The sequence below is a fragment of the Grammomys surdaster genome, unplaced genomic scaffold (genome assembly GCF_004785775.1).
Source record: "Grammomys surdaster isolate TR1022 unplaced genomic scaffold, NIH_TR_1.0 124938, whole genome shotgun sequence".
Lineage (NCBI taxonomy): Eukaryota > Metazoa > Chordata > Mammalia > Rodentia > Muridae > Grammomys > Grammomys surdaster.
The window spans coordinates 259,148-269,715 of record NW_021619867.1 but is presented as its reverse complement, the minus strand read 5'-3'; the positions used below and the strand labels follow the sequence as shown (position 1 = coordinate 269,715).

Sequence of the window (10,568 nt, the reverse complement as noted above, 5' to 3'; positions counted from 1 at the left end):
CAGCTTTCCATTGCTGTAACAAAATATATAAGAAAATGGGCTTAAAAGGAGGAAAATGTTGTTTCCCAGGTTTCAAGCCATGTTCACTCAGCCCTGTTGCCTTTGTAATGTGGACAAGGCTGAAAATCCAGTGTATCTTTTTTTTTTTTTTTCTGGCTCTTTAAATGTTTTAATGATGACATGCAGATATTCACATCAGAATACACAGTAGGAATCCAAGAATATCTTGAAGGACCTAACAAAGTTAACTCATGTCAGGCCAAAAAAAAAAAAAAAAAAAAAAACCTCATGTGAGAACCAAACACTGGCCAGCCACAGCTTGTGTCCAGGTGGGACTCACAATGACTGGAAACTGGCTTTACTTCTTCGAACCCTGGTCTAGTTCGAGGACCTTCATGCCTTCCTCCAGCTTGAGCATGCCTCTTTCCTGGCGCAGGCGGTACCTCTCAGCCATGGACTGAAGCATCCATTTAGTCCGAAACTTCTTTTGTCCAGAGCCATAAATTAAGATCTCGGTAAGATCAGAAGATTCCAGAGTCTTGAGCTCAAACATGACCCGGCCCACCTGCTCGAAGTGAGGCATTCGAGATCCCTGTGGGCCGAACAGAGCGTTTAGCACCAGCTTGTTGACTTGCAATACTTCTGGCCTTTCCAGGTCGGTAGGAATTTTCACCCATGGGGGGATATCTTTACGAGTCACCTGAGTTTTCATCTTAAATCCTGACAAGGAACCTGTTTCCAGGGAAGACTAGGTCAGGTTTAACCTCGATGGCCCACAGCTCCTGAACCAATCCAGTGTATCTTATAGTGTGGCTCAGGTCAAACCAGAAGCCCCAGAACCAGGAAGGTATTTCAGCCCCTCGTCCAACTTTGTACTAGGCAGAAATTCTAGAGTCCAAAGACTGAAGAAACTGGAGTTCTTTTTCTAAGATGTGTAGAAAACATGTCCTACTCTAGGGAGCTTTTGGAGAGAGCATTCCACCTCCTGCTTCTCCCTGACTCAATAGTACCTAGCCAAACTGAGGGTAGTTATCCCCTTTTTACTGACTAGCATCTCTGTCTGCTGGGTGTACCTCACACCATCTAACTTTCTTCCTCTTGTGTCTCCCTTGTAAAGCTTCCTTCGCAAACATATCCTATGACCAGACTTGCCAGCCACATAAGTAATGACATGGAGACTTTTTAATAATTATAAAAGCTTGCCCTTAGCTTGACAGACACTCAACTAGTTCATCTAAGTAAATCTGACCGTCTAGCCCCAACCCACCATGTGACTTGTTACCTTATCTTCAGTCCCAGCACCTGTTTCTTCCTGTGTCTGACTAGAGAATCACCCCCACCCAGGGCCACCCTTCCCCCTATCCCCACCCTGTTTTGCATGCATACTCCTCTGACTCTTTCCCAGAGTTCCTAACTATGCCCAGAAGTTCTGCCTATCCTTTCCTACTTTGCTATAGGCTGTTTAACTCTTTATTAAACCAATCAGAAGGTGATGGAGAAGTCGTTTACAAACATCAAGACTGGTGATGATTCATACAAATAACAATACCAGGGCTGGAGAGATGGCTCAGCGGATAAAAGCACTGACTGCTCTTCTAGAGTCCTGAGTTCAATTCCCAGCAACCACATGGCGGTTCACAACCATCTATAATAGGATCCAATGTCCTCTTCTGGTGTGTCTGCAGACAGCTACAGTATACTCATATAAATAAAATAAATAAATCTTAAAAAAATAACAATACCAAAGTCTGGCCTGTATTCAAATTTCTGCCAGTACAGATATCAGAATTTGAATAATATACAAAGACAATCTTTACACAGTGTGCAAGACATTATCCCAACAATATCCAGACATCATACTTTATAAGTTCTCTTGGTATCCCTTCATCACGTAGAACTAATACCCAGAATTAATCAACACTGGGACTGGTGATAAAGAAATCTGTTCTACCATCTTGTTGATGTCACCCTCCCATAAGTATATAGCCTTTTATAATCTCACATCAAAATCAGCCCTTCAAAGACATCATTTCTATGAATACATCACAGGTAGACACATGGAATTTAGTGATTTCCCCCTCCCCCAGGGCATTCAGCACATCATAAAATGGCTAGAATTGAGCTTAGTTCTTCAGAGTCTAGCTCAGGCCTCTTGTAATTTATCTAGGCCACCTTTGGCACAGAACTAATACATAAGAAAGCATCTAAGGAGGAATTGTCAAAATCAGGTAAACATTAATGAGATACTCCTCTCAAGAAGAACTCTGAGATTAGCTTTAAAACATAATGGCTGTGGTTGGCACTGTAGGAAATGTCCTGGAGATAGGACCAGCAAAGGCACAGACGCACATCTACCCGGCTAAGGACAGAAGCAAGGAGACTACACAGGCAAAGGGTTATGCTTGGGAGTAACTGAAGATTGTGTTGTACGAAGCACACTTCTTCTTTTCTGAGTTCTCACATTTTTGTCTATAGTTCCCTCTTTTTCTGCAGAGACTTCTATTCCTGGAAATATGAGGCTTTTCCCACTTTTCAGTCAGATGCTTCTCAATTCTGGATGGCATTTTATAATCTGGAGAGTTTTAAAACACTGTTTCTGGGATCACATTGCTGGAATTCTAATTTTCTGTCGGTGATATGGCTTTGTCTGTAGGAGTGCTCAGACATTCTCATAGGTGGTTCCAATGTGGGAAAAGTACTACATCTTTCCCAGTCAATCTAATCTTTATTTGAGATTTTAAATTGTTTTTAGATTTATTTATCTTTTATCTATTTGTGGTTTGCCTGCATATACATATGTGTACCAAATGCCTGCAGAGGCCAGAAAAGGCATCAGATTCTCTGGAATTAGGATTACAAACAACTGTTAGTTGCCATGTTGGAGCTAAAAACTTAACCCAGGTCTCTTCAAGCGTAAAGAGTTCTGGCCGGGCGTTGGTGGTGCACGCCTTTAATCCCAGCACTTGGGAGGCAGAGGCAGGCGGATTTCTGAGTTCGAGGCCAGCCTGGTCTACGGAGTGAGTTCCAGGACAGCCAGGGCTATACAGAGAAACCCTGTCTCGAATAAAGAGTGTTCTTAATCCCTGAGCCACCTCTCCAGTGCCTTTGCTTGAGATTTTTAAACATCACACCCCTCCTGGTAGCTTCCAAATCCACGTTAGCAGCATGGATTTCACTCCTGAGGTCCAGATGTGTATGCCCTACTAGCTCGTGTACTTTTTTGTTTAGACTTTCCACGGGTATCTTAAACTCACCAGGCTTTTTTTTGTTTGTTTGTTTGTTTTTTGTTTTTCGAGACAAGGTTTCTTTGTGTAGTTCTGGCTATCCTGGAACTCACTCTGTAGACCAGGCTGGCCTCGAACTCAGAAATCCGCCTGCCTCTGCCTCCCAAGTGCTGGGATTAAAGGCGTGCACCGCCACCACCGCCCAGCACCAGGCTTAAAGGGGAAGTCCTCTCATGTTTCTCTCCACCATTTTTGCCTCCACCAAAACTCAGATTGAAGTTTAATTAGCAGCATAATGGTGGTGGACTTAAATGAGAAATGGAAAGCTAAGCTAAGGTATTTGCATCTGAGCTAGAGAAAAATCATTTAAATTGTAAAGCCTTTAACATATAGAAACATCTTAAAGTTTTGCCTCTTGAAAAGGTATTTGGGGCCGGTGCACGCCTTTAATCCCAGCACTTGGGAGGCAGAGGCAGGCGGATTTCTGAGTTCAAGGCCAGCCTGGACTACAGAGTGAGTTCCAGGACAGCTAGGGCTACACAGAGAAACCCTGTCTCGAAAAACCAAAAGAAAAAAGAAAAAAGAAAAGAAAGAAAGAAAAAGTATTTGGGTCATGAAAGCCCCATCTTCCTGAAGGTATAATACAGTTCCCGAGAGAACAAGTTTTGTTAGGAAGCATTTGACTCCTTTTGTCCTGGCCTCTCTCAATCACGTGCCCTCATCCTCTCCGCTGACCGCTATGAGCTGGAATTACAAAGTCTTATCAGTAGCAGCCACACTTCAACCTCCAGAACTGAATCAAAATAAACCTTCCTTCTCTATAGATTACCCAGCCTTGGCTATAGGATTATAGTAACAGAAAATGGACTAATTCACCTTGTTAAATTCCTACTTCCTTCCCAGCTACACAAGCTGATGACCCACGCCTGCCTGATTCCTTCTTCTTCCTCACCTTCTGCACCCAATGTGTCATCAAAACCTATGTGTTCTTGTTTCTTAAAGTCTTTGAACTAAATGATCTTTCTCTAGTCCAACTGCAAAATGCTGTAGTCCAGCCCATCATTTCTCATCTATTTTACTAAATGACTTCAATGTCTTCGATCTTTTTTACTTCCAAGTCATTCTCAGTATGACTGACAATGACATTTCTAAAAATATAAATTTGGTGATGTTATCATGTCCTGTCAAAAAAAATATCGTCATGCTTCTCTGTAGTCTATAGGATAAGACCTTTAGACCTTATTTTTGCTCACAGAGTCCTTCATCATCTCCAATGCTTGGGTCTCCCAACCTCACCTTTCATCATTCCTTACATCCAACTTGTCCCACAGGATGTGACATAAGCTTTACCACGAGCTGCTCTCCTTAAGTCACTTTATGGATGAACTATCCCTTCAATATGTTCCCATAATACCTTCCAACATTGCGTTTCTTATCCTGGATTAAAATAATGTGTTGATTTAGATGACTCTGTGACCACACTTTAATCTCCTCAAAGGCCAGGTCATGTATTAGTTCTCTTTATACCTCTGGTTCCTTGCACATCACAAGTACTTAATTAAGGTTAGTGACTAAAAAGAAAGGCTGAATGACGTCTGGAGAAGGTCAGTGATCAAAAAAATTGAAATGGTTGACAGTTTTATATTTAGCAATAGGTGTTCATTGTAGCTTTCTTAACCAGAAGAGGGACATAAATACAAATAAGACAGAAGAAAGAACTTTTTGGTAATAAGTTATCTGATACAGATGAACTTTACAAAGTAGACACTGCATATAATGATGTTCTAGGGTTTGCTTCAGATCATGGAGGCCATGAGTGTGACTTTTTGCATCCTTCATCTGCTCTCTGACCTGTTCCACATAATTTGTTATAAAAATATTCTTTTTTATGTCCCTTTTCTGATGAAGCTTACAGTGATTATCTACTGTTAAATATAAAATTATACTCTATTTCACATTTTGGGTTTTTTTTATTTTTGCTTTTTTTTTGATAGCTGACCTTTTTTATTAGACTATTGCAAGCTAATTTAACTAAACTAAAAACTTGGAAACTTTCTAAAACTATAAATTTTTATATAAATGTAATAAATTAAAATTATATAAATAGCCAGAGGTGTGAGGCCAGCAAGGTGCCACTGTAGATCAATAAAGTAGAAATGTCCTTCAAATCTGAGGACCCAAGTTCAATTTCTAAGATCCAACTGGTAAAATGACAGAACCAATTCCAAAAGTTGTCCTCTAGGGCTGGAGAGATGGCTCAGCGGTTAAGAGCACTGACTGCTCTTCCAGAGGTCCTGAGTTCAAATCCCAGCAACCACATGGTGGCTCACAACCATCCGTAATGAGATTGGATGCCCTCTTCTGGTGTGTCTGAAGACAGCTACAGTGTACTCACCAATAAAATAAATAAATAAATATTTTAAAAAAAAAAAAAAAAAAAAAAAGTTGTCCTCTAACACACACACACACACACACACACACACACATACACCACAGCACAAGCACTCACCCACACATACACACACAAATATACATACATACATACATACATACATACATACATACATGGAATTTTAATGGTGGGGTCATAAAGAGCTTTAGTAAAAGCCTAGGTAGTACAGCTTTGTGAAAAAGAGCTTGCCAAATATCAGTTCTCTATTTCCCTGTCATGTGGCCCTCAGGAGATCACCTGGCCTTTCTTATGCCAGAGCTAGACCTCATAAGCTAAATATACATAGGTTTAGTTTTATACCTCATACCAAGCATGACAATCAGAAGTCAGTCAATAAATTATAGCTTCCCATCCTTCCTGAGCTGGCACTCTGCATTTAGCCTGTGAGATACTATCCCATCGTCTGACCAAGGTACCAGAATCAGAATCTAGAGTAAGTAGAGAGATACACTTACTCAGGTTTCTTCTGAATGGGAGAAGGGGTGGGGGGTGAGAAACTCTTCACAGCCATCTGAGAACCACAAGTAGGCAATGCACTCAACAGTGATTAGGATAAATGCATTACATCAAAGATTAACAATGATTCAAGAAGACAACAAAATAGCTCTGGAACCTGAATCTTACGCAGGTGGGTCCATGGCAGAAAAGAGATGGGGTGGTGTAATGGTCAGGTAGTGAGATCAGGGGCAAAGAATCTCTCCCTCACATCTCTCCTCCCTTGTGTTCATGAGTCATCCCGTGCCTTAAGCAAACCTTCTAAAGACTGTCTCCACCTCACCCTCCAAAAATGGGTACCATATTCAGCAGCACACCTAAGCCCTTTGGATTCCCACAGCACAAAACTGGTGTGAAGTTAGATCCCAATGGTCTGATATAAAAAGTAGCTGGAGAACCAAGGTCTGGATTTCTTGTACACCTAGTTAGAAATGACCACTGGAAGAACAAGCACCCATCAAATGAGTCTGAAGAATCTGTCTCCCAAATCCTGACTCCTTGTGGAAGTTGGAAATAATCACAGTAAATACCCTACAACAGCAGAAACTGTGACAGATGGATAAAGTAAAGAGAGGACAGAACTCAGTGCTCACGGAATGTCTAATGTTCCACCTGAGGCTTGCTTGCTGAGTTACCCACACAGGAATCTCTTCCTAACCTCACCTCTTTCTCTGTGAATCTATACCCAGGATTTCAACTTAGCTGTTGGGAGAAGAAAATGACACATAGAACCTTAGATTCTCTGAACACACTCCACCATTTATGATCTTACTTCTTATAGAGTATGTGTGTACACATACACAATCTGAAAAATAAAGGAGGAGTCATTATTGTAATTTTATGACTAGATCCCTCATGCTCAGAGAGTTTAGTTGACTCACCTAAGTTCACAGAGAATACCAATTCTGAGATGGGCCTATAAAACAGAACTCCAGGTTCTAACCCCAGGCCAGGCAGAATATATTAAAAAATTAACTGTCCCCAAAGAAAACACACTCTTATATCCTCACACTACCTTACACTAAAAAAGTTCTCTACAGTAACCTACATCCCTTACATGTACTTTATAATCCAGACCAGCTTAGCGTGTTATAAATACCATAACGAAGCATGTTATAAATACCATAACGAACCAATGACAAAATTAAAGTTTAGTTCAGAAGCTGTCTGGCTCATTTTCCAGTGTTAGTTACAGGCTCATGCCTAAATGGTCCATAATGTATGAAAGATATTTCACTTCTGTTTCCTATGAGAATTTTGAAGGGAAGTAAGTGATTTGTTCCTTCTCTGGTAAGTTTAGGGAACAAAATGAAACTCAGTGAGTAGTCGTATCAGTAATGAAGAGAGCTATATGCTGCCCATCTGAATGGGACATTCATGCCCAAACATTCTGTAAAATATCAACCATCAGAAGAAAAAAAGAAAAAGAAAAACAGTTAGCAACCCACAAATTTCAGAAATGCTTTCTGGTAGAATTCTTTTTGTTAGTTTGTCTTTTTTTTTTTTTTTTTTTTTTCAGAGCTGAGGACCAAACCCAATATTGGAGACTCACAAAGCATACCGAAGGTTCTGAAATGCCTCCTCCACAGAGTAACACTAACCGAATAAGTAAGTGATTTGTTTCCACTTAGCCTTGAGTTCCCAGATTCACTAACACTGGAGCACAAGTGCCTGAATCGCGGAAAGAGTCCATGAACCTAGAGCTATAGCTCTCTGTACAGATCAGGTAATGCCATCCCCAGGAAGCTTCTCCCTTGCCTTCTAATCAGCAAGCTCAGAACTGCTCACCAGCTGTGCCCCCTCTAAGGCAAGTTGGAATCATTTCTTCAGATTAATTTCAACTTTTGGAGAACAGAGGGGGAAAATGACACTTTTAAAAAAGGAGAACGGGGTGGGGGAATAACATCTCTTATGGTTTTGATACACTAAATTCTTGATACCAGGTATGAAATTCATAGTGAGGGAGAAAACAAATTCCAAACATCTGCTCCAGGTCCAGATCCCTATCATCCTCTTCATTGTTTTAAATCCCTGTGGTTCCTACATCAGCAGACTGGCTCAAAGAAGAAAGCCCTTCCTAAACCATCCAAAAAGCTGCAACCCCAGCTCAGCCGCTGAATGACCTAGGGCAGGCAACTTGACCTCTCGGTGGCCCTGTTTCCACACCTGAGGAGCAGAGGCGGCAGCGTTTCCGCCAGGCTGGGCTGGATGAAGAATGACCAATAAAAATGAGGTTGTAAAAACCGTTTGCAATGCATTCAGTGTCCTATAAAAGCTTAATGATTATAATCAAGCTGTTGCTACAAGTCTGCAAGCTCCCCTCATGACACTCATCAGTCACTGCTGGTATCTGATAACAGAGATACTCTCTAGGCTATGCTAGATACCACATACTGCACAAACTGGTCCTGACCTAGACGGGGTTTCTTCACACCAAGTTTTCAGGGGAGAGGAAATGTTCCAATTTCAAACTGTTAGGACTAATCACCACCATGTTTTGTTGGCTATAAGATTATCCTAGCTTCCAAACAGAACCTTGAACTTCTGTGACCCAGGCTGAAGGAATCATGTTCATGAAGCTGACACCCTACTTACTCCTTCCAAACTCAAGGAGTATCTTGGTAAAGGCTATCAAAGGGAGGAATAAGAAATGACAGTCAAGAATATGGGCTTTTACAGGTTTGCATTCAAATTCCAGTTTGACACTTGCCAATTTCTTCTGTCTCAGGTTCACCATCTAGCATCGCCAAGTCTCTGGTTCTCATTTCATGAGAAAAGTCATGTCTACCAGCCAGAACTGATGTGAGGCCTAAATGAGAGACCTACTTTTCCTCCCGGTGCTGAAGAAATCCAAGTCCTCTTACATACTAGGCAAGCACTCTGCCTTTGAGCTACGTCTCCAGTCCTGACAACATTCACTATTGCTTAGATTGAGTTGCTCAAATGACACTGGGTGTACAGGACCAGGCAGAATGGGGCCGATGGCCGATGGCCGATGGCCACACCGGAACCAGAGGCTCCTTCAGAGCTACCTTCTAATGTGGGCAAAACCCATCCACTTTACTTCACCTAGGCTGGTGCCTCAGGCGGGTTTCCTCACTGAGACAAAATCTGCTGATTCAAGTCCTCATTTAAATAATAACAGCAGAGGAAACCAAGACTAGCTAGGTGATACTCTCTGAATTGTTTTTGAGATATGGATACAAAGCCAACCCCATGGCAAAAAAGAATTTCTTTTTCCCAACTTTTGCTTATCTCCAGAAGGAAGTGCTGACTAGGCTATTGGCTTCTCACTTGCCTTTATCCACCCCATCTTCATTCTATCTGCTATACCAGGATCCAGTCATCTATTCTGTCCTCCTAGCAAGATTTAGAAAGATAAAACTCCTCACTCCCTTACTAGTCACTCTGATTGTTTTGTTTTTTTGGTTTTTTGCTTTTTCAAATATTCATTTCCTATGTTTTCTTCTTGTTTTCTCATCAAAGAGTGATTCTGAACTTTAACAGGATACTTTCTGGGCATGCTTTTGGGCATGATCTTATATGTTATACATAAATTCAATTCACTTGTATCAATAATTAGTACCTCAGTGATGGTTGGCAGGCACTGGGAACAAAGCATGAAAAAGACACAGAATCTAATTTCATAGAGCCTGCATTTTATTGAACTCAGGTCCTTCACAAGTTAATAAATAGATGGTTGAAACCATTGTTCTCTTCTGTAAGGTCACGTGTTTAAAAGGACCAGAGAGACATAGCCCTGTGTTAAAGGAAAATCAAGTCTCCACTGTAGACAGCTGTCTTTATTTCAAAATGCACTTTGCTTGATCCCATACCCTTTCTTCATGCTACCTGGAATGTCTCCAGACCTCTTGCTCTGCCTAAAATCTAATATAAGCCTCATCTCTTCACTGAAACCTTCCCAGAGTTACTCAGTAGCAGTCCTTCCTTTCTCTACCTGTAGAGTGCTTGTAGACTGTAGCTGGTCTTCATGACGCTCCTAATCCCTGAAGGCATAGGATCATGTTTTTTCCAGGACTTATTCTCTCCTTCTGATTTTTGGTAAGCTGGGTAGCAAACAATTGTGTAATTCATGGAATAGATGGAGATACAGAAATCAGTCTTCTAGATCTTGTATTCAAAGACTTCAGCAAGCTTTGCATCTTGAAAAGTCTAACAGCCAAACTCTATAAGCTAATTTTGAAAAATGGTGACCCTGGAAGAAAAGGTTATACTAACATCAGAAAAATCAATTTGCTCTCCTGTGTGAAGCCATTGTAACTATTCCTCCTTTTTAACACATACATGTTGTAACTCACTTCAAAGATCCCAGTTGTGCTGCCAAAAGCATGATTTTATGTTTGCAATTTGTAAGGTACACTCATAAGATGTCCTTA

General features: G+C 41.1%; 1 pseudogene; it reads right to left on the bottom strand.

Moving 5' to 3' along the window:
- Window positions 1–338: 338 nt before the first annotated feature.
- Window positions 339–778, bottom strand: LOC114636812 (annotated as a pseudogene).
- Between the last annotated feature and the right edge of the window lie 9,790 nt (window positions 779–10,568).